The 23,791-nt window shown below is 44.0% G+C and overlaps 1 protein-coding gene across 2 annotated transcripts in view; it reads left to right on the top strand.

Annotated features, from left to right (window-relative positions):
- The first annotated feature begins 14,714 nt into the window (after window positions 1-14,714).
- The window catches only part of TBXA2R (thromboxane A2 receptor), a 218,747-nt gene continuing 209,670 nt past the window's right edge, over window positions 14,715-23,791 (top strand). The window contains exon 1 of one of the 2 annotated variants that reach the window (XM_077271916.1): window positions 14,715-14,842. The gene's annotated coding sequence lies outside the window, so the exon portion shown is untranslated. Of the gene's footprint in view, window positions 14,843-15,098; window positions 15,123-23,791 lie in introns of those variants that run through there. The other variant, XM_077271920.1, reaches the window with a different exon arrangement.

Below are 23,791 nucleotides of genomic sequence, written 5' to 3'. Positions count from 1 at the left end.
TCCTATTCCTCTGAAGGGAATTGATTCTACACCATTGGCTATGAATAAACCGCAGTATTGGACACAAGTGACCATGCGCATGACTCCCGTTCATCAGGAGGTGATTCGCTTCCTTGTACTGTATAATTTACATGATGTACTAGTGCTTGGTCTGCCATGGTTACAAACTCATAATCCTGTCCTGGACTGGAAAACAATGTCTGTGCTAAGCTGGGGATGTCAGGGGGTTCATGATGATGCACCTCCGATTTCAATCGCTTCATCGACTCCTTCGGAGATCCCTGCGTTTTTGTCAGATTATAAGGATGTTTTTGAGGAGCCTAAGCTCAATTCGCTCCCTCCTCATAGAGAGTGTGACTGTGCTATAGAATTGATTCCTGGCAGTAAGTTCCCTAAGGGTTGTTTATTTAATCTGTCACTGCCAGAGCATACTGCTATGCGGAATTATATTAAGGAGTCCTTGGAAAAGGGACATATTCGTCCATCTTCGTCCCCTCTGGGAGCAGGTTTTTTTTTCGTGGCAAAAAAAGATGGTTCCCTGAGGCCTTGTATAGATTATCGCCTTCTGAATAAGATTACAGTCAAATACCAGTATCCATTGCCATTATTTACTGATTTGTTTGCTCGCATTAAGGGGGCTAGGTGGTTCACTAAAATAGATCTTCGTGGTGCGTATAATCTGGTGCGGATAAAACAGGGTGATGAGTGGAAAACCGCATTTAATATGCCTGAGGGCCATTTTGAGTATTTGGTAATGCCTTTTGGACTCTCCAATGCTCCGTCAGTCTTTCAGTCCTTTATGCACAATATTTTCCGTGAATATCTGGATAAGTTTATGATTGTGTATTTGGATGATATTTTGGTGTTTTCTGATGACTGGGAGTCTCATGTTCTACAGGTCAGGAAGGTGTTTCAGGTTTTGCGGGCCAATTCTCTGTTTGTGAAGGGCTCAAAGTGTCTCTTCGGAGTCCAGAAGATTTCTTTTTTGGGGTACATTTTTTCTCCTTCTACTATTGAGATGGATCCCGTTAAGGTTCAGGCTATTTGTGACTGGACACAACCTACATCTGTTAAGAGCCTTCAGAAGTTCTTGGGGTTTGCTAATTTTTATCGTCGGTTCATTGCTAATTTTTCCAGTGTTGTTAAACCTTTGACTGATTTGACTAAAAAGGGTGCTGATGTTGCTGATTGGTCTCCTGCGGCCATGGAGGCCTTTCGGGAACTTAAGCGCCGGTTTTCTTCTGCTCCTGTGTTGTGTCAACCAGATGTGTCACTTCCTTTTCAGGTGGAGGTTGATGCTTCCGAGATTGGAGCGGGGGCGGTTTTGTCACAGAGAAGTTCTAATGGCTCGGTGACGAAGCCATGTGCTTTCTTCTCTAGAAAATTCTCGCCCGCCGAGCGCAATTATGATGTGGGTAATCGGGAGCTTTTGGCCATGAAGTGGGCATTTGAGGAGTGGCGTCATTGGCTTGAGGGTGCTAAACATCGCGTGGTGGTCTTGACTGATCACAAGAATCTCATTTACCTTGAGTCTGCCAGGCGTTTGAATCCTAGACAGGCTCGTTGGTCATTATTTTTTTCTCGTTTCAATTTCGTGGTTTCATACCTGCCAGGTTCAAAGAATGTGAAGGCAGATGCTCTTTCCAGGAGTTTTGTGCCTGATTCTCCTGGAGACACTGGGCCTGCTGGTATCCTTAGGGATGGGGTAATATTGTCCGCCGTATCCCCAGACTTGCGACGCGCATTGCAGGAGTTTCAGGTGGATAAACCGGATCGATGTCCACCAGAAAGACTGTTTGTTCCGGATGATTGGACCAGTAGAGTCATCTCCGAGGTCCATTCTTCTGTGTTGGCTGGTCATCCTGGAATATTTGGTACAAGAGATTTGGTGGCCAGGTCTTTTTGGTGGCCTTCCTTGTCTAGGGATGTGCGTACCTTTGTGCAGTCTTGTGAAGTGTGTGCTCGAGCTAAGCCTTGCTGTTCACGGGCTAGTGGGTTGTTGTTATCTTTGCCCATCCCGAAGAGGCCTTGGACGCACATTTCCATGGATTTTATTTCTGATCTCCCGGTTTCACAGAAAATGTCCGTTATCTGGGTTGTGTGTGACCGTTTTTCTAAGATGGTTCATTTGGTGCCCTTGCCTAAGTTGCCCTCCTCCTCTGAGTTGGTTCCTTTGTTTTTTCAGAACGTGGTTCGTTTGCATGGGATTCCGGAGAATATCGTTTCTGACAGGGGATCCCAATTTGTGTCTAGATTTTGGCGGACGTTTTGTGCCAAGATGGGCATTGATTTGTCTTTCTCGTCTGCATTCCATCCTCAGACGAATGGCCAGACGGAGCGAACTAATCAGACCTTGGAAACTTATTTGAGGTGTTTTGTTTCTGCTGATCAGGATGACTGGGTTGCTTTTTTGCCACTGGCCGAATTTGCTCTTAATAATCGGGCTAGTTCTGCCACGTTGGTCTCTCCTTTTTTTTGTAATTCGGGGTTTCATCCTCGTTTTTCCTCTGGTCAGGGGGAATCTTCGGATTGTCCTGGAGTAGACGTGGTGGTGGACAGGCTACATCAGATTTGGAATCAGGTGGTGGACAATTTGAAGTTATCTCAGGAGAAGACTCAGCAGTTTGCTAATCGCCATCGCCGCGTGGGTCCCCGACTTCTTGTTGGGGACTTGGTGTGGTTGTCTTCTCGTTTTGTCCCTATGAAGGTCTCTTCTCCTAAGTTCAAGCCTCGGTTCATCGGTCCTTATAGGATCTCGGAGATTCTTAACCCTGTATCTTTTTGTTTGGATCTCCCAGCATCGTTTGCTATTCATAATGTGTTCCATCGGTCGTTGTTGCGGAGGTATGAGGTGCCCGTTGTTCCTTCGGTCGAGCCTCCTGCTCCGGTGCTGGTGGAGGGAGAATTGGAGTATGTTGTTGAAAAGATCTTGGATTCTCGTGTTTCCAGACGCAAACTCCAGTATTTGGTTAAGTGGAAGGGTTATGGCCAGGAGGATAATTCCTGGGTGGTCGCCTCCGATGTTCACGCGACTGATTTGGTCCGCGCCTTCCATAGAGCTCACCCTGATCGCCCTGGGGGTTCTCGTGAGGGTTCGGTGACCCCTCCTCAAGGGGGGGGTACTGTTGTGGATTCTGTTGGTGGGCTCCCTCTGGTGGTTACTGCTGGTACTGGGTGACTTTGGTGGGTTGCGGCCTTTGGTTTCCACCTGTCCATCAGAGGCTGGGTGTTTCCTATTTTACCTGGCCTTTCTGTCATTTCCCTTGCCGGCTATCAATGTGTTCAGATGTGCTCTGTTTGGTTCCTGCCAACCTGCTCCCAGATCTTTCAGGATAAGCTAAGTGCTGATTTTCAGTTGTTTGGTTTTTGGTCCAGCTTGCTTAGAATGTCTCTATGCTAGCTGGTTGCTCTAGTGGACTGAGGTTCTCCCCATGTGCCATGAGTTGGCACATGGGTTCTTGTAATCTCAGGATGGTTTTTTTTGATTAGGGTTTTTTGCTGACCGCTCAGTCCCCTTTTGTATCATTCTGCTTTCTAGTTTTTAGCGGGCCTCTATTTGCTAAAGCTATATACATCATCTCTATGTGTGTGCCTTCCTCTCATTTCACCGTCAATACATGTGGGGGGCAACTATACCTTTGGGGTTAATTCCTCTGGAGGCAAGTGAGGTCTTGTTTTCTCTGCAGTACTAGTTAGCTCTTAGGCTGGTGCGTGGCGTCTAGAACCAACGTAGGCACGCTCCCTGGCTATCTCTAGTTGCGTTTGTCAGGCGTAGGGCAGCGGTCAGCCCAGGTTCCATCACCCTAGAGCTCGTCCGATATTTTGTTTTACTTTGCTGGTCCTGTGCTATCCCTAGCCATTGGGGATTCATGACAGTCAAGATAATTGAAAAGGCCGCCGCGGCCTCTCAACTCACCGATTCCTGGGATCCTCTTCTCTTCAACGCCGATACTGGACAGGACCCGACCCAACTCACCTCTTCATGCTCCCCCCTTCTCAGGGACCTTGGTGAGTCCCAAGATGAATTTGTTTTATGTATATACAGCAGATACACCTATACACTCACTGGCCACTTTATTAGGTACACCATGCTAGTAACGGGTTGGACCCCCTTTTGCCTTCAGAACTGCCTCAATTCTTCGTGGCATAGATTCAACAAGGTGCTGGAAGCATTCCTCAGAGATTTTGGTCCATATTGACATGATGGCATCACACAGTTGCCGCAGATTTGTCGGCTGCACATCCCTGAACCGTTGATACAAGGCAGGATGGATCCATGCTTTCATGTTGTTTACGCCAAATTCTGACCCTACCATCCGAATGTCGCAGCAGAAATCGAGACTCATCAGACCAAGCAACGTTTTTCCAATCTTCTACTGTCCAATTTCGATGAGCTTGTACAAATTGTAGCCTCAGTTTCCTGTTCTTAGCTGAAAGGAGTGGTACCCGGTGTGGTCTTCTGCTGCTGTAGCCCATCTGCCTCAAAGTTCGACGCACTGTGCGTTCAGAGATGCTCTTAGGCCTACCTTGGTTGTAACGGGTGGTGATTTGAGTCACTGTTGCCTTTCTATCAGCTCGAACCAGTCTGCCCATTCTCCTCTGACCTCTGGCATCAACAAGGCATTTCCGCCCACAGAACTGCCGCTCACTGGATTTTTTTTCTTTTTCGGACCATTCTCTGTAAACCCTAGAGATGGTTGTGCGTGAAAATCCCAGTAGATCAGCAGTTTCTGAAATACTCAGACCAGCCCTTCTGGCACCAACAACCATGTCACGTTCAAAGGCACTCAAATCACCTTTCTTCCCCATACTGATGCTCGGTTTGAACTGCAGGAGATTGTCTTGACCATGTCTACATGCCTAACTGCACTGAGTTGCCGCCATGTGATTGGCTGATTAGAAATTAAGTGTTAACAAGAAGTTGGACAGGTGTACCTAATAAAGTGGCCAGTGAGTGTATAATGTGTATAGACTGCTGTATATACAATATACTATATATATATATTTATACATGTACATATATACACACCAGTATCACCTATATAACATATGTATAAATCAGTAGCAGTATCGTCTATATAATGTATATAGACTGCTGTATACACATTACATAGGTGATACAGTGATTATATACAGCAGTATCACTTACACACTGCTCAAAAAAATAAAGGGAACACTAAAATCTCACATCCTATATATCACTGAATGAAATATTCCAGTTGTAAATTTTTATTCATTACATAGTGGAATGTGTGAGAACAATAAAACCTAAAAATTATCAATGTAAATCACAACTAATATCCCATGGAGGTCTGGAGTTGGAATGATGCTCAAAATCAAACTGGAAAATGAAGATACAGGCTGATCCAACTTCAGTGGAAATGCCTCAAGACAAGGAAATCATGCTCAGTTGTGTGTGACCTCCATGTGCCTGTATGACCTCCCTACAATGCCTGGGCATGCTCCTGATGAGGCAGCAGATGGTCTCCTGAGGGATGTCCTCCCAGACCTGGACTAAAGCATCCACCGACTCCTGGACAGTCTGTGGTGCAACGTGACGTTGGTAGATGGTGCGAGACATTATGTCACAGATGTGTTCAATCAGATTCAGGTCTGGGGAACGGCCGAGCCAGTCCATAGCTTCAATGCCTTCATCTCGCAGGAACTGCTGACACACTCCAGCCACATGAGGTCTGGCATTGTCCTGAATTAGGAGGAGCCTAGAGCCAACCACACCAGCAAATGGTTTCACAAGGGGTCTGAGGATCTCATCTCGGTACCTAATGGCAGTCAGGCTACCTCTGGCGAGCACATGGAGGATTGTGCAGCCCTCCAAAGAAATGCCACCCCACACCATTACTGACCCACTGCCAAACCAGTCATGCTGAAGGATGTTGCAGGCAGCAGATCGCTCACCACAGCATCTCCAGACTCTGTCACACCTGTCACATGTGCTCAGTGTGAATCTTTTCTTTTTCTTAATTTTTTTATATAGCACTAATATATTCCACAGCGCTTTACAGTTTTGCACACATTATCATCAATGTCCCCGATGGGGCTCACAATCTAAATTCCCTATCAGTATGTCTTTGGAATGTGGGATGAAACCGGAGTACCTGGAGGAAACACACGCAAACATGGCGAGAACATACAAACTCCTTGCAGATATTGTCCAAGGTGGGATTAGAACCCAGGACTCCAGCACTGCAAGGCTGCAGTGCTATCCACTGAGCCACCTTGCTGCCCAACCTGCTTTCATCTGTGAAGAGCACAAGGAGCCAGTGGCGAATTTGCCAATCCTGGTGTTCTCTGGCAAATGCCAAGCGTCCTGCACAGTGTTTGGCTATGAGCACAACCCCCATCTGTGGATGTCAGGCACTCAGACCATCCTCATGGAGTCAGTTTCTAACCGTTTGCGCAGACACATGCGCATTTGTGGCCTGCTGGGGGTCATTTTGCAGGGCTCTGGCAGTGCTCCTCCTGTTCCTCCTTGCACAATGGCTGAGGTAGCGGTCCTGCTGCTGGGTTGTTGCCCTTCTACGGCCCCCTCTAGATCTCCTGGTGTACTGGCCTATCTCCTGGTAGCACCGCCAGCCTCTGCACACTATTCTGACAGACACAGCAAACATTCTTGCCACAGCTCGCATTGATGTGCCATCTTGGATGAGCTGCACTACCTGAGCCACTTGTGTGGGTTGCAGAGTCCGTCTCATGCTACCACGAGTGTGAAAGCACAACCAACATTCAAAAGTGACCAAAACATCAGCCAAAAAGCATTGGTACTGAGATGTGGTCTGTGGTCCCCATCTGCAGAACCACTCCTTTATTGAGTGTGTCTTGTTAATTGCCAATAATTTCCATCTGTTGTCTATTCCATTTGCACAACAGCATGTGAAATTGATTGTCAAACAGTGTTGCTTCCTAAGTGGACAGTTTGATTTCACAGAAGTTTGATTTACTTGGAGTTATATTCTGTTGTTTAAGTGTTCCCTTTATTTTTTTGAGCATTGTATATACGGTATATTGTGGAGCTGTGTTTACTTCTACTGTCCTGCATAAATGGTGTAATTCTCAGTATCTATTCTTATTATGTACAGTATGTGTGTGTATCTGTATATCTATCCATCACTCTGATTAATTGTGAGAAAAGTAGCGTACTCTTTATTGGCCCATGTTGCAACGTTTCGGATCCATAACTGAACATTTCTCTGATATGGAAGTGACATGTTGCCACATGGGCAAATAAAGAGTATAAAAAAAATCAGTTTGATTTTCTTCTCACTTGCTGTGCGTGCGCAGTTGATTTTTTTCTCAGCAGATGTTGTAATCCGATACATGGCGAGTCAGACCATTGAGGAGATGGAGAAATAAATTTTTCCGTCTCCTTCACACCTGTGCTGCAAGAGCATTGAAGCACTGAGGCTGTGTGCACACGTTGCAGATTTGGGTGAAGAATTTTCTGCACAAAATCTGCATCTCCTGGCAGAATCCGCAGCTGCGTTTTTGATGTGTTTTTTTGCGCGGTTTTGATGCGTTTTTTGCGCGGTTTTGATGTGTTTTTTGTGCGGATTTTATGCAGTTTTTACCACTGCGGATTTCTATTAATGGAGGGGTGCAGAAACGCTGCGGAAATGCACAAAAGAAGTGACATGCACTTCTTTGAAATCTGCAGCATTTCTGCGCGGATTTTTCTGCACAGCTTTTTTTTTTTTTACATTGATTTACATTGTACTGTAAATCACAGTGCAGATCTGCAGCGTTTCTGCAGCAGAAAAAAACGCTGCAGATCTGCACTAAATCTGCATTGTGTGCACACAGCCTGACACTTGGCTCATGCTCACAGCAAAGCAAGAGCTGAGTATCATTGGCATATCACATCCAATGCCATATGCTAGAGTGATTCCACCCTAAAGAATACCTATATTAAACCCACGTTCACACGTTCAGTATTAGCTCAGTATTTTAATCCGTATTTGTAAGCCAAAACCAGGAGTGAGACAATCAGAGGGAAAGTATAATAGAAACACGTCACCACTTCTGTATTTATCACCCACTCCTGGTTTTGGCTTATAAATACTGATGTGAAATACTAACCATATACTGAACGTGTGAATGTGGCCTTAGGCCGGGGTCACACTAGAGATGAATATGGAAAAGTGCTATGCGATAAAACATCGCATAGCACTCGTAACAGTATTCATCTATGGGGCAGCTCACATCACCGTTTTTTTGCCGTATTATACATGTGAGTGAAATTGCAGCATGCTGCGATTGTCACCGACACTCGGCCAAGTCTCGGCTGACTCGCACCCATATCAGCCTATGGGTTCGAGTGAGACAACACACATCACTCGGATATCATCCAAGTGATGTGCGATATACGCTGACCCCGGCAATGGAGGAGATGGAGAAATTCAGTTCTCCACCTCCTCTGCGACTGTGCTCCGATCCTCTCTGTGCAAGAAGCTCGGAGCACAGACGCATGACACTCGGCTCCTGCTCGCAGCAGAGCAGGAGCTGAGGGTCATTAGCATATCGCATCCGTTGCCATACGCTAGTGTGACCCCGGCTTTATTCTGTTATATAAACTGCACAGTACCACTCCTCAGGTAATGTATATACACTGCACAGTACCACTCCTCCTGTCCTGTATATACACTGCACAGTACCACTCCTCCTGTCCTGTACATATACACTACACAGTACCACTTCTCCTGTCCTGTATATATACACTGCACAGTACCACTCCTCCTGTCCTGTATATATATACTGCACAGCACCACTCCTCCTGTCCTGTATATATACACTGCACAGTACCACTTCTCCTGTCCTGTATATATACACTGCACAGTACCACTCCTCCTGTCCTGTATATACACACTGCACAGTACCACTTCTCCTGTCCCGTATATATACACTGCACAGTACCACTCCTCCTGTCCTGTATATATACACTGCACAGTACCACTCCTCCTGTCCTGTATATATACACTGCACAGTACCACTCCTCCTGTCCTGTACATATACACTACACAGTACCACTTCTCCTGTCCTGTATATATACACTGCACAGTACCACTTCTCCTGTCCTGTATATATACACTGCACAGTACCACTCCTCCTGTCCTGTACATATACACTACACAGTACCACTTCTCCTGTCCTGTATATATACACTGCACAGTACCACTCCTCCTGTCCTGTATATATACACTGCACAGTACCACTCCTCCTGTCCTGTATATATACACTGCACAGTACTCCTCCTCCTGTCCTGTAAATATACACTACACAGTACCACTCCTCCTGTATATATACACTGCACACTACCCCTCCTCCTGTCCTGTATATATACACTGCACAGTACCACTCCTCCTGTCCTGTACATATACACTACACAGTACCACTTCTCCTGTCCTGTATATATACACTGCACAGTACCACTCCTCCTGTCCTGTACATATACACTACACAGTACCACTTCTCCTGTCCTGTATATATACACTGCACAGTACCACTCCTCCTGTCCTGTATATATACACTGCACAGTACCACTTCTCCTGTCCTGTATATATACACTGCACAGTACCACTCCTCCTGTCCTGTATATATACACTGCACAGTACCACTCCTCCTGTCCTGTATATATACACTACACAGTACCACTTCTCCTGTCCTGTATATATACACTGCACAGTACCACTCCTCCTGTCCTGTACATATACACTACACAGTACCACTTCTCCTGTCCTGTATATATACACTGCACAGTACCACTCCTCCTGTCCTGTATATATATACTGCACAGCACCACTCCTCCTGTCCTGTATATATACACTGCACAGTACCACTTCTCCTGTCCTGTATATATACACTGCACAGTACCACTCCTCCTGTCCTGTATATACACACTGCACAGTACCACTTCTCCTGTCCCGTATATATACACTGCACAGTACCACTCCTCCTGTCCTGTATATATACACTGCACAGTACCACTCCTCCTGTCCTGTATATATACACTGCACAGTACCACTCCTCCTGTCCTGTATATATACACTACACAGTACCACTTCTCCTGTCCTGTATATATACACTGCACAGTACCACTCCTCCTGTCCTGTACATATACACTACACAGTACAACTTCTCCTGTCCTGTATATATACACTGCACAGTACCACTCCTCCTGTCCTGTATATATATACTGCACAGCACCACTCCTCCTGTCCTGTATATATACACTGCACAGTACCACTTCTCCTGTCCTGTATATATACACTGCACAGTACCACTCCTCCTGTCCTGTATATACACACTGCACAGTACCACTTCTCCTGTCCCGTATATATACACTGCACAGTACCACTCCTCCTGTCCTGTATATATACACTGCACAGCACCACTCTTCCTGCCCTGTATATACAGTATACACTGCACAGTGCCACTTCTCCTGTCCTGTATATATATACTGCACAGTACCACTTCTCCTGTCCCGTATATATACACTGCACAGTACCACTCCTCCTGTCCTGTATATATACACTGCATAACACCACTCCTCCTGCCCTGTATATACAGTATACACTGCACAGTGCCACTTCTCCTGTTCTGTATATATACACACTGCACAGTACCACTCCTCCACTCCTCCTGTATATATATATATATACACTGCAAGGAACCACTCCTCCTGTCCTGTATATATACACTGCACAGTACCACTCCTCATGTCCTGTATATATACACTGCACAGTACCACTCCTCCTGTCCTGTATATATACACTGCACATTACCACTTCTCCTGTTCTGTTCTCTGAGAGGCGACATTAGTCTTTGGGAGGGGACAATACTGGCTTATTATTTTCAGTTTGTCTATGGGAAAATAAAAAAAATATTGAAAAACCCATTTAAATGGATTATCCCAAGTAATCCCCTGTCTGGAGAACTTTCTAATCGCTGGGGTCCAACCGCTGAGACCCCCATGATCCCGAGAAACAGAGCGCTAAAGAGCACCATGTGAATGGACCTGTGATCACTCATGTGCACTGCGACGACATTCACATGTGGCTTTTCAAATAACTCGAGACGAGTTTTGAAGGGCACGACAAAATATAGCAAAATCCACTGAATGGATGTGGGCTGGTGGGGTTTGTGTGGCAGGGTTGCTTTTTTGTCCACAGAGGACTATTAAATGCATAAAGTGCGTGAGATCAAGATGCAAGTATCCTAGTTATGAATAAAACTTTGAATGGGCAACACAGTGATAGTTAGATAAATGTGTTGAGGCAGTAAGTGGTTCATATGTTGACAAGGCTTAGAGAGCAGCAGAGAGCAGTGTCTGAATTCCAGCTTCTCAATGCCTGCCAGAGTAACACTCAGCACCACACATAATGACTGCCGAGTGGGTGTGGTTCGATGACATTTGTGAGGTTCTTCAAAACTTTGAGTACTGCACCAGGATAGTGAGCACTGATGATGCTACTGTCAGCGTAACCATCCCGCTGCTCAGTCTATTAAAATGTTCAGTGCAGAATCTCAAAGAGGAAGCTTTGAATTCTGAGCAGGTGGCTATAGATACCACAGCCCAGCCTTACACAATATTCTTAAGCCACATTGGGTGATGACGAGGAACAGGAGGAGGAGGAAAATGAAGTGGAACAGGAGTTTTTGGTCTGAGCTATAGAAGGGGCTCATAATCCCAGCTTCATGCCTATCCAGCATGGATAGCCTGAAGAGGAGAATGAGGAGGAGGCTATGCGTCGTGAGGAGGAGAGGACGGTTAGTGTTGTTCCTGGTGAGGACACTGAACATTTGACTCTTTGTAGTCTGCCACACATGGCAGAGTTCATGTCCAGATGCCTTTCCCAAGACCCTTGCGTGAAACACATTTTGTCCAACATGAAATACTGGCTGTGCACCTTTCTTGCCCCATGATGCAAGGCGAAATTTGCTTCTATCATGTTGAAGGCAGACATGCCATTTTCAGTTCATGTATGCCAGTGGGCCGTTGTGGAAGACTTGCTAAAAAGATTACCCTCAGACAATGCTGCAGGCAGAGGTACCTGCTCTTTTCCCCCACGAGAATTACAAGGGAGGGCTACATACATCAGGTGCATCGGGGGGGATGTCCACAAACTGGGCCCTTTTCATGACACCGTCATATCACCAAGGGCTATCTGTGGGTGTAACTATGACCCTGGAGGTACTGCCATGCCCTTCTGCAAGTGTGTTGTCTAACTGGGTTTTTAGTTTGGCTGGTGCAATCAAAACGGATAGGCGCCCACGCCTGTCAACAGAAAATGCAGACAGGCTTACTCTTCTAAAACTGAACAAGAGCTGGATTTCTAGCGACTTTGTAAGCCCTACGGATGACAGCAACGTAATGTAAATGCAGCCCAAATGTTTTGTACTTTGTGAAAACATGGCACATTATGCAATGGTGAATCTTGTTCTTCCTATGGATTTCCTTGCTGACACACTCCAAATGCGGAGTAATGAAGATTATTGCCACTGCTAAATTGTCACATACGATTATCTCTATGCAGATTGCACCAGTTGCACAACTTCTAGATACAGAAACGCTATTTTTTAAAACAATAGAAAATTATTATTACTTTTTCAATCGCCTTGCTGACACATCCCAAATGTGGAGTAAGGGCTCATTCCCACTTGCAATGAAATCAGACAAATGCAATCTGATTATAAATCGGATTGAATTCGGACCATTGTTAGTCTATGATTGCTTGTTCATCTGCCTTTGTTTTCCAGCTCGGATCAGATCATGACCAGACTGGAAAAATGTCTTAGCATGCTGCGAATGTAATCGGAAATTGGATTGCATCCCGCAACAGAAGTCAATGGGTGCGAGAAAAAAAATCACACAGCACTCGGACCATGCGAATGCTGTGTGATTTTTACACACTGATTACATTTGAAAAGCCGACAATTCATATGCCGGGTACAGTAAAATCACACTAACAGGTTAGAATAGAATAGATTGAATAGATATATACACAAAGAATACATATATACAGCTCTGGCAAAAATTAAGAGACCACTGCAAAATGTTCAGTTTGTCTGATTTTTCTCTTTATAGGTATATTGTTGAGTAAAATGTAAATTGTTCTTTTATTCTATAGATTACTGACATGTCTCTGAAGTTCCATGCAATACATTTTGTATTTATTTTCTGAAAATGAGAAATGGTCAAAATAACAAAAAAATGCATTGCTTGCATACCTCAAATAATGTAGAAAAAAAATCAAGTTTATAATCCTTTCGAAACAATACTAATGTTTTAACTTAGGAAGAGTTCAGAAATCAATGTTTTGTGGAATAACCATGATTTTTAGCTTTCATGCGTCTTGGCATGCTTTCCACCAGTCTTTCACACTGCTTTTGGGTGACCTTATGCTACTCCTGGTACAAAAATGTAAGCAGTTCTTCTTTGTTTGATGGCTTGTGACTATCCATCTTCCTCTTGATTACATTCCATAGGTTTTCAATAGGGTTCAGGTCTGGAGATTGGGCTGGCCATGACAGGGATTTGATATGGAGGTCCTTCATCCACAACTTGATTGACCTAGCTGTGTGTCATGGCGCATTGTCCTAAAGCAGAAGGAATCAACTGTTTTTCCAAGGTGACCTTGTATGCTGCTTGATTCATACGTCCTTCACAAAGAACAACCTGCCCAATTCCAGCCTTGCTGAAGCATCCCCAGATCATCACCGATCCTCCACCAAATTTCACAGTGGATGCAAGACACTGTGGCTTGTACGCCTCTCCAGGTCTCCATCTAACCATTAGACAACCAGGTGTTGATCTGGGGATGCTAGTCTAATAACTGTATTATGAAATTTGCACTAAGGTCTTTATTTAATTTGGAGCTCTGGGGTCAGTATTTAATTTGAGGTCTGTGTTTAATCTATGACCTGGTCTACAGTCTGTAGTTATTTTAGAATTTATTTTAGGTCTGTATTTTGGGATGTATTTCAAGTTTATTTTGGGGTATGTATTAATTTTGGGAACAGTATTTATCTTGTAGACTCTGCACTCTGGGGTTTGGGCTTCGTCTTTTTGTTACTATTGGGGTATGATGATGGATATATGGACTAGTTGTGATTATTTCTTAGTTGGCATGGTATACAATTGGTGGGCGCATATTAAAATCAAATTTGGGAAATGCTTCTCACACAAGTTCATCAAACCTGATGTTGTCTTACGAGCTGTCCATATAGCAGAATTCCTGCACACTCAAGTCCGACTCTCACATTTAGTTGTGAATCAGTTATTAGAGAGCCAGACTATGCTGGGGAAGTAACTCACTGGACATTAGGTTATTTACTCATAGATGTGCCTATTAAATGGAATCTGTCCGTAAACAAATGATCCTAGGCCATCTAAATGGGAATGCAGGCCTTAGAAAGTTGAATAAAATGATTAAGAGAGTTGATGCTTTCGACAGATTCCCTTTACAGCTATCAAGGTGACATCAGTTTCTAGGAAATTTCATTTTAATACCGGCCAGTTACAAAGAAAAACAGTAATGTTTCACTGATCTCCTTTGCCAAACATTTCAAATAGATCTCATGATGTTTTGGGGGGATATAATTTTTGGTATTTGCCTAGGTCACCAAAATTCCATGTTTCAGTTTTTGCATTTTATAAATCTTGTTAACTAAAAAGAGGAAAAAGTGAACTCCTTCCTGAGCAAGGACAAACCCACATCTGCACTTCACACAGGCAGGGCCATCTGACAGATGTTCCTAAGACTTGTCTTAAGCAATAGGCTACTCCCTCGGCTGCCGTACAGAACTCTGCTACAGTTAGGAGGCTCAGGCAAGTACAAATTATTTTAGGACTTTATATTTTTGTGTCTTTTCTGCTGTTTGTTTTGGTTTGGATGAAAGGGTAGATAATGGATGATGTTCTGTTATAGTTTACAGCTTCAGGACTGTAGCTTTTATGGATTTCTTAGGCATTTCCTGCTTGAAAAATGTTACTTGAAGCAATACTATGTGTGAGATTTGCTACAGGTCCAATAGAAATATACAGATGAATGACAATACTTACAGTGGAAGGGAAAAGAATGAATTGAAGATGCCAGAACCTTCAGGAGGTAATACCCAACAAGTATAAATCTGGAATCATAGGAAGAATATAGATGAAAAAAATTGGTAGGTAAGCAGATAATTAATAGATGTTAGAAAATGGATAGTATTAGAGCTCTGGCGTAGTATTTATTCTGATTATCACATTTGTAATGTAAAGAATTTGAATCTCTATAACATTACTGAAAATCCAGACAGGTTCTTGCTATTCTTCTGTATTTTCATTTTAGCTTTTGAAGTCGTGAGTTAAATGTCTCTAAAATCTTGCTAGTATGGTAGAACTTTCCAGTGTTACTGAGCTGATATTTCAGTCACTGGGAAAAACATACAGCAATTATTTTTAGGGTGATGTATATTTTTTCAGCCCATAGAAATGTGAAAAAAACCACAAGGGTCATGTTAAGGCTAAGTTCACATGAACATTTAAAAACAATTGTCTTATATTCATAAAAAACCCAGATGATTTTGAATCTGTATAATCATCCATATGTAATCAGTATGGCATTTGCTTTTATACATACCGTAAGCAGTTATTAGATCAAATACAGTTTCATATGTTAATAATGACAATGTATACACCATGTTCTCATATGTTAATAATGACAATGTATACACCATGTTCTCATATGTTAATAATGACAATGTATACACCATGTTCACACGCTCAGTATTTGGTCAGTATTTTACCTCAGTATTTGTAATCCAAAACCGGGAGTGGAACAATCAGAGGAGAAATATAATAGAAACACGTCACCACTTCTGGATTATCACACACTCCTGGTTTGACCAAATACTAAATGTGTGAATGTGGTCTAAGATGTAGAAGTTGAATACTTTATAGAAGATCATTATGGCATCCAATTGACTTTTTTTGTACATCTATGGATTTGAGTATATAAAATATGGAATGGACTAGTGCAGGTTGCTTTTTTCAGTAATGCGATCTGTGTACAAAAACGGTCATTTGAACAATCCAATTGAATAACATTAGAGAGATGTCCGTGTGATATAATTTTTTTCCCCAGACAGCACTTGGACCAAAACTATGGTTGTGTGATTGTAACCTCAAAGAGAGCAAAACAAAATGATGCATATATCTCCATATATGTACAGATATAGCAGAGTACCCAGTGGAAGCAGACAAATTACCTGCAGAGCATATGTAACATTACCTTGATTAGATTGGTGACTGGAGGATGGTCATATGGTAACCTAATAATATACTGGTATGAGCAGTGCAGATTTCTTTCTTTATGAAGCATTGGCCCCATGCATACTGAAGTCTTAATTTGCATAATGTACGGCGCTCTGATCCTAAAAATGACTGCTGATGGAGTGACATGTGAACTGATATGTTTATTAACAGTCTCTATTGAAAAACACTGCGTATAATACTGTACATGTGTAAGGAGTTGGCAGGACCCCTTTTCTGACCCTCCTCCACATGGAACCTATGCGACCTCATAGAATCATAGAATTATAGAATGGTAGAGTTGGAAGGGACCTCCTGGGTCATCTGGTCCAACCCCCTGCTCAAAGCAGGATTCACTAAATCATCCCAGACAGATGACTGTCCAGCCTCTGTTTGAAGACTTCCATTGAAGGAGAACTCACCACCTCCCATGGCTGCCTGTTCCACTCATTGATCACCCTCACAGTCAAAAAGTTTTTCTAATATCTAATCTGTGTCCCTCCCATTCATTTTCATCCCATTGCTTCTAGTCTTTCCTTGTGCAAATGAGAATAAAGATGATCCTTCTACAATGTGACAGCCCTTGAGATATTTGCAGACAGCTATTAAGTCTCCTCTCAGTCTTCTTTTTTTTTGCAAGCTAAACATTCCCAAATCCTGCAACCGTTCCTCATAGGACATGGTTTGCAGACCTGTCACCATTCTGGACGCTCTTCTCTGAACTTGCTCCAGTTTGTTGATGTATTTTTTTAAATGTGGTGCCCAAAACTGGACACAGTGTTCCAGATGAGGTCTGACCAAAGAGTACAGGACAACAATGACTTTGCGTGATCTAGACTGTATGCTTCTGTTAATACATCCAACAAGCATTTGCCTTTTTTGCTGCTGCATCACACTGTTGACTCATGTTCAGTTTATGATCTATTAGTATACCCAAGTCTTTTTTACATGTGTTGTGGCTTAGCCCTATTCCTCCCATTCTGTATATGCATTTTTCATTTTTATTGCCCAGATGTAGTGCTTTGCATTTTTCCTTGTTAAAAAACATTCTGTTAGTTGCTGCCCACTGCTCCAGTTTATTTATATCTTTTTGAATCTTCTCTCTCTTCTCTAGTATTATCTATCCCTCCTAGTTTTGTGTCATCATCAGCAAATTTAATCAGTGTACCCTCAATTCCTTCATCTAAGTCATTGATAAAGATGTTGAACAAGACAGGGCCCAGGACAGAACCCTGTGGTTTCCCATTTGAGACATTCTTCCAACTGGATGTGCAGCCATTTACGACCACTCTTTGGGTCCGATCGCTAAACCAGTTATGGATCCATCTAACAGCTGCCTTGTCATTTTTTCAATAAGGATGGTGTGACATACTTTGTCAAATGCTTTGCTGAAGTCAAGATATTCTATATATACAGCATTTCCCTGATACACCCAGTAAGTGATTCTGTCATAGAAGGAAATTAAGTTAGGGTACTGTCACACAGTACCATTTTAATCGCTACGACGGCACGATCCGTGACATCGCAGCGATCGTATGATTATCGCTCCAGCGTCGTAGACTGCGGTCACACGTTGCAATCACGGCGCTGGAGCGATGCCGAAGTCCCCGGTAACCAGGGTAAACATCGGGTAACTAAGCGCAGGGCCGCGCTTAGTAACCCGATGTTTACCGTGGTTACCAGCGTAAACGTAAAAAAAACAAACAGTACATACTTACATTCCGGTGTCTGTCCCCGGCGTTCTGCTTCTCTCCACTGTGTAAGCGCCATAGCCGGAAAGCACAGCGGTGACGTCAGACGTCACCGCTGTGCTCGCTTTCTGGCTGGCCGGCGCTCACACTGCAGAGAAGCTGAGACGCCGGAGGACAGACACCGGAATGTGAGTATGTACTGTTTGTTTTTTTTACGTTTACGCTGGTAACCACGGTAAACATCGGGTTACTAAGCGCGGCCCTGCGCTTAGTTACCCGATGTTTACCCTGGTTACAAGCGAACACATCGCTGGATCGCTGTCACACACAACGATCCAGCGATGTCAGCGGGTGATCAAGCGACGAAAGAAAGTTCCATACTATCTGCTACGACGTACGATTCTCAGCAGGATCCCTGATCGCTGCTGCGTGTCAGACACTGCGATATCGTAACGATATCGCTAGAACGTCACGAATCGTACCGTCGTAGCGATCAAAATGGTACTGTGTGACAGTACCCTAAGTCTGACATGACTTATTAGTTACAAACCCATGCTGACTCTGGTTAATCACCTCCTTTTTGGATAAAACTTGTATATGGTTGTGAAAATCTGTAATGTAATGTTGTGATTGCAAAGTGTGTACTGCCATATGTTGCACCCGAAATTTATACATTGTAATGTATTCCTGTGTTACCCATATGTTGTAGTATGTAATGTATGTGATTTGCTCTGTGCCTGCTAAGCCTGTACTTAGAGATAGGGATAGTAATAGGTTAAAGATATGGGTTGAGCCAGCAGCAGAGAGGGAACAGGAAGCGCTGTCCCCAGTCAGTAATTTGGGCATGTTAGCTGTGAGCAGATGTATAGCAACAGCTGGGGCATTGCCAGACTCCCAGGAGGGTGAGATCTGTTGCCCCAGGATGAAAATGACCTAAGCACTATGGATTTAAGGACTGTAACACGGGCCCCAGGACTCTGGGAGGGCCCCTCGCTGAAGGGACTTTAAGGGTATGTGCACACGTTGCAGATTCGTGTGCGGATTTTTCTGCACAGATTCTGAAAAATCTGCAGGTAAAATGCCCTGCAGATTACCTGTGGATTTACCATGGTTTTCACATGCGTTTTTACACCTGCGGCTTCCAATTATAGAGCAGGTGTAAAACGCTGCGGAATCCGCACAAAGAATTGACATGCTGCGCAAAATAAACCGTAGTGTTTCTGCGTGTTTTTTTCCTCAGCATGTGCACTGCGGACTTTGTTTTCCATACGTTTACATGGTACTGTACAACGCATGGAAAACTGCTGCGAATCCACAGCGTTAAATCCACTGCAGATCCGCAGCCAAATCTGCAACGTGTGCACATACCCTTAGCGTCCAGATTCCAGTGTGTGGACTGCTTGCTTGATCTCGGCTACCGTGGCCATTGTGGGGACAGCCGTGGACAGTGTCCCCCTTGTTACACATGCTCTAGTAATTAATGCGCTTTGTGGCTCCAAACCAGCAAAGGTGCAGCCAGGGATGCCCTTGGCACAAGCTGCCCCAGCTATGCAAACCTTAACCCCTTAACGACTAGGGTATTTTGAGTTTTATTTTGCTCCCCTTCTTCCCAGAGCGGGTCCTGCGGTTCACAGGGGGATGTCACGGTGGCTGACTCGGTCTGTGGCCCTGGGACATCCGTGTGAAAGGGAAAGGTCTTTAAGGGGAATGTTCATGACGCCAGCTGTGGTATTTGGTCAGGGTGACCGACGCTGCTTTAAGGGGTTCGCTGGGGTGATGTTATGGCAGCTAGATGGTATACCTTCCCACAGGTGAAGTATGTCCTCAGGGCTTCCCGGTGTGTAGATGGTGGTATGGTGAGAGGCGCAGGGAAGAATGAGGACACAAGGTTGCAGTCTCTTTACCTTTACTGAAGACTTTAGCATCCACAGTCTAGGGCACCAGATCACAGGACAGGCAGAGTCCGGCCGGTTTGGAGGCAAGTCCAGAGTCCCCTTGTTCAGGTGAAAATCAGTAGCCTTCCCTTGTCCTGCGGTGGTGTAGTCCCTTACTGCCTATGGCTTCACATAAGGGTCTCACAGATGTGGTGTTCCGTTCTCTCTGTCCCCCATATAGGATAGGACAAAACCCGTATGACTGGTGACTTGAGCCTGTTTATAGGGTCTCTTAGATAACCCGGCTCTGTAGTTGTCACCGTGCCTTCTGGGTGTAAGTGCGGACAGGTAACTTGCAATTAGCTGTCCTGCCGGTCTCTGAAATAAGGCGTAGAGGTCCTTACTCCCTCGGTGTTCCGGCTACCGGGATTTTGCGCCTCAGAAGGAGACAGCTTGAGCGGGGCTGGTCCCCTTCTGGTATCCTCTCCTTTGCTTCGACTTCCTTCACGCTCGCTGCAATACAGTTCTGCCTTTCAATGTCTCTGGGAGCTGCAGCTCTGAGGCCATGCACAGCTCCTTTAACATTCTATCCTCCTCAGACTTTGGTCTGGAATTTTCAGAACTCCTGCCTGGAGCTCTGCCAGGAACTGAACTGACTTTCCCTACAGACTACCAGTTATATATATATATGGCGAGTGACCTAATAAATAGGAGCAGAAGCTCCCCCTGGTGGAGTGTGAAATGTGTTGCATGTTTGTGATACCTGGATGCAGTTATCCTTCTTTGCCTCCAAATGTAGCATCACTCTCCCCGAGAGAAAAGTAATAGCACTGCGATGACCAGGACCCTAGGGTGCCACAAATGTAACTGTATCGGCGAGCTGGGCGTGCCTATACAGTTACAGTAGCGTAGCCCCCTCTGATCACTGGACCCTGGGCAATGGCCCCCTCTTCCCCCCCCCTGTAGCTATGCGACTGTCAGGGCTGCAGGCCTCTTCTAACTTAAGAATCCCTCATCTGGAGCCAGGGCAGCAATCAATCCAGGAGACGCGAGGTTAAAAATAACCAAACTTTTACAGTATCAATTTACAATATTTACATGCCGGTATAGAGGATAAGGCCCAAATGGTTGTCATCTTTCCCATGGAACCAGACACAACTTCAGCTCTGGTTCTCGGCATAGGTAAAACATCCCTTTTACTATCTTCTCTAGCTCTAGGGGATCTTCACCTTTTCTAGCAGTATATCTGGATTCCACCTCATTCTGCCGCTAAGAGTTTGAGTCAAATTTCTCCTGCAGCTTTGCAGGTGTGTGGCCCCGACCCCGATGTCTATCTCGAGGTTCCCAGGCTGTCATAGGGGGACTCATACGGACGGTTCTCTGGCAAAGCACTGGCCCGAGATTCTGGGCTCACACTGTCCCTAGCATCCCCTGTCCTGAGCCTGTTACTTGTCACTGCCCAGCACTCACTGACTCTATCACTTCCTGTACCTGACACAAGCTCTCAGCAACACCCTCCCAAACTGGGCCGGCCATTACTGTTAAACCTGTCTAAGCTAACTGCAGCCGCAGTGAGTGTTACCCTTTTATAATATGCATAAATTAAATACATTTAACCCTTCAGAGTCTCCATCAGCTCTACCAATCCTATAGCACAGCATACACAATGGTATAAATAGTTAATATGAGTCAGGGGTGTTTTAATCCCGTAGGGTCCCATTCTATAGATCACTGTTGGTTGCCTACTAGATCACTCCTCTCTTTTATTAATGAGATGGCGGAACATGAAGGGTGGGCTTAGTGGCAAAGAGAGGTGTCTGATAGGTAGTGATGTAATCATTTTGTCCACATGAAGTTAGAGACTGACCTTCTCTCTGCACAGGAAAAACTGTACTCAAGTATACAAAGAATCAAAGAAAATCAGCAGACCCCAATCATCCCATCACAGACAAAATTTCCTGTTGTTGGACGTGCACTAATGAAGGGCAGTGTATCCAGACAATAGGAATAAAAGTCTCCGCTATTTATTTCCACAGCATTACAAATCCAGAACATAGTTCAGTCAAAAACATTAAACATAATCTTATGTGTTTCAGATGTATTACTCATGTACACCATGACTATGGATGTGGAGTGAAGGATGAGAACTTGTCATACTTATATATTTTTAGCGCAATTTTTAACGCACCACAAAATCTTGTTCCCAACTGTCATGCAAATCGCCCACTCACCACACATGTGACTAAGATGTGACTGTAAAGGGATGCTCCACTTTCTCACACTCACTTGTCCACTCCCCTATCGCAATAGTCTAACAATGAGGTAGCAGACTCCTCATACATCCACACCACACTTTGCTGCCACCACTTACCACTTTGTTAGTCCAGCGAGATGTTTTCCCTGGGTAACACACTGGTACACAAGTATACCCAGCTCACTAGCACCAAATAAGGCAACTTCTAGCAATCTGTTTAGAACATTTAGGCTATACTTTCCCTCTTCAAGGTTGTGTGTTCATTTAGAACAGCAAGAAACAAAGTTAATAAACTTTTGATTTAATACACAAAAGTTATAGTGCTTCAAAAGTTACAAAAAGACTAAATAGAAATGACATACACACAAGGCAAACAATACAAAATAAAAAGGATAAACGCTGGATTGACGAAAGGTCCTGCTGAAATTTGAACAGATCTACTTGTGTTATCCTAGTTTAATCTACTGGGTCTGACCCTTTTAAATTTCTCTGGATGAGATATTTTAAATGGCTGAAACCAGACCCCTCACCCCTCTTCCTGGTCAGGTGAGTGGAGGATGGCTAATTATATGCAGGGAAAGCTGGGTGCAGGACACAATCTGAGATATCAGATTACACAGGCCTGCCAGGGTAAAATTGTTTGAAAATTAAGAGGTGATTTTTATATACTTTTGATCTTGAACTCGTAAAAATATCGAAAAAATTCTACCACATAGTTTTTTTTTACAAACCTTGACTCCATAGACTTTTTCTTACACCAAACTTTGCCCCTTTTGTCACCATTTGGTAGATAATTTTGGTGTCATTAGATTGATTAGAAATCAATGAACGCTGTGCCGCGGTCTACTGTGGGCAGAGAAGATTTTCTTAACTCAGATTCCAAAGAGTCTGGTGGTTTCCACAGCATCCAATCATAGCATATCTTTCATTTTAACTCAGCAGTATAAAAAATGAAAGCTGCTCTGTAATTGCTTGCTATGGGGAGCAAAGGCAGAATTTATTTTAGACAGAGTTCATAAGAGTGTGGTGGTGTGCTTACCATGATTCCTTTCAGTATTTATCGGTTGTGGTGGATTAAGCTTCTGTTTCTAACAACGTGATCGAAACGGCTTCAAGGGGGTGTCATAATACACCCGACAACTTTTGCTACATTTGCAGTTGTTTTGTAGTGAAGAATTATCAAAGGAACAGTACGGACTTGATGAGAAAAATGTATTATGCTTGCTTACTTTGGTGTAAAACTAGGTCATCAGGACAAGTCGTGGGCTCCACATGTAATGTGTTCTGTTTGTGTAGAACAACTACGACAGTGGTCTAAAGGGAAGAAAGAGAGTTTTTGTTTTGACGTACCTATGATCTGGAAGGGACCGTAAAATCATAGTGATAACTGCTTCTTTCTGTGGTCACTTTCTGTGGTCAAAAGGTGCATTTCATTGGGGTCAGTCCTTCTTTAACAAAACACAACAAGCCTTCAGAAAACCACTAACCCCAGGTTGTGTGCAGGATAACAACCTGGGTGTATATATACCAGAAGGGGTTATGGTATGAAAACTGAGAAAATATCTATCCTCTTTGATAGTGGGGTGGCAGCCAATATGGTGGATGCTTGGTCTTCCCTGTAGTACTCTGGCGAAGCCCATCCCCATATTCGTAATTGACTGCACCT

This window comes from Ranitomeya variabilis, chromosome 1, assembly GCF_051348905.1.
Source record: "Ranitomeya variabilis isolate aRanVar5 chromosome 1, aRanVar5.hap1, whole genome shotgun sequence".
In the NCBI taxonomy this organism is placed as follows: Eukaryota; Metazoa; Chordata; class Amphibia; order Anura; family Dendrobatidae; genus Ranitomeya; species Ranitomeya variabilis.
Note: the sequence above shows the minus strand (reverse complement) of the source record. Positions and strands in the feature narration are given on the sequence as shown.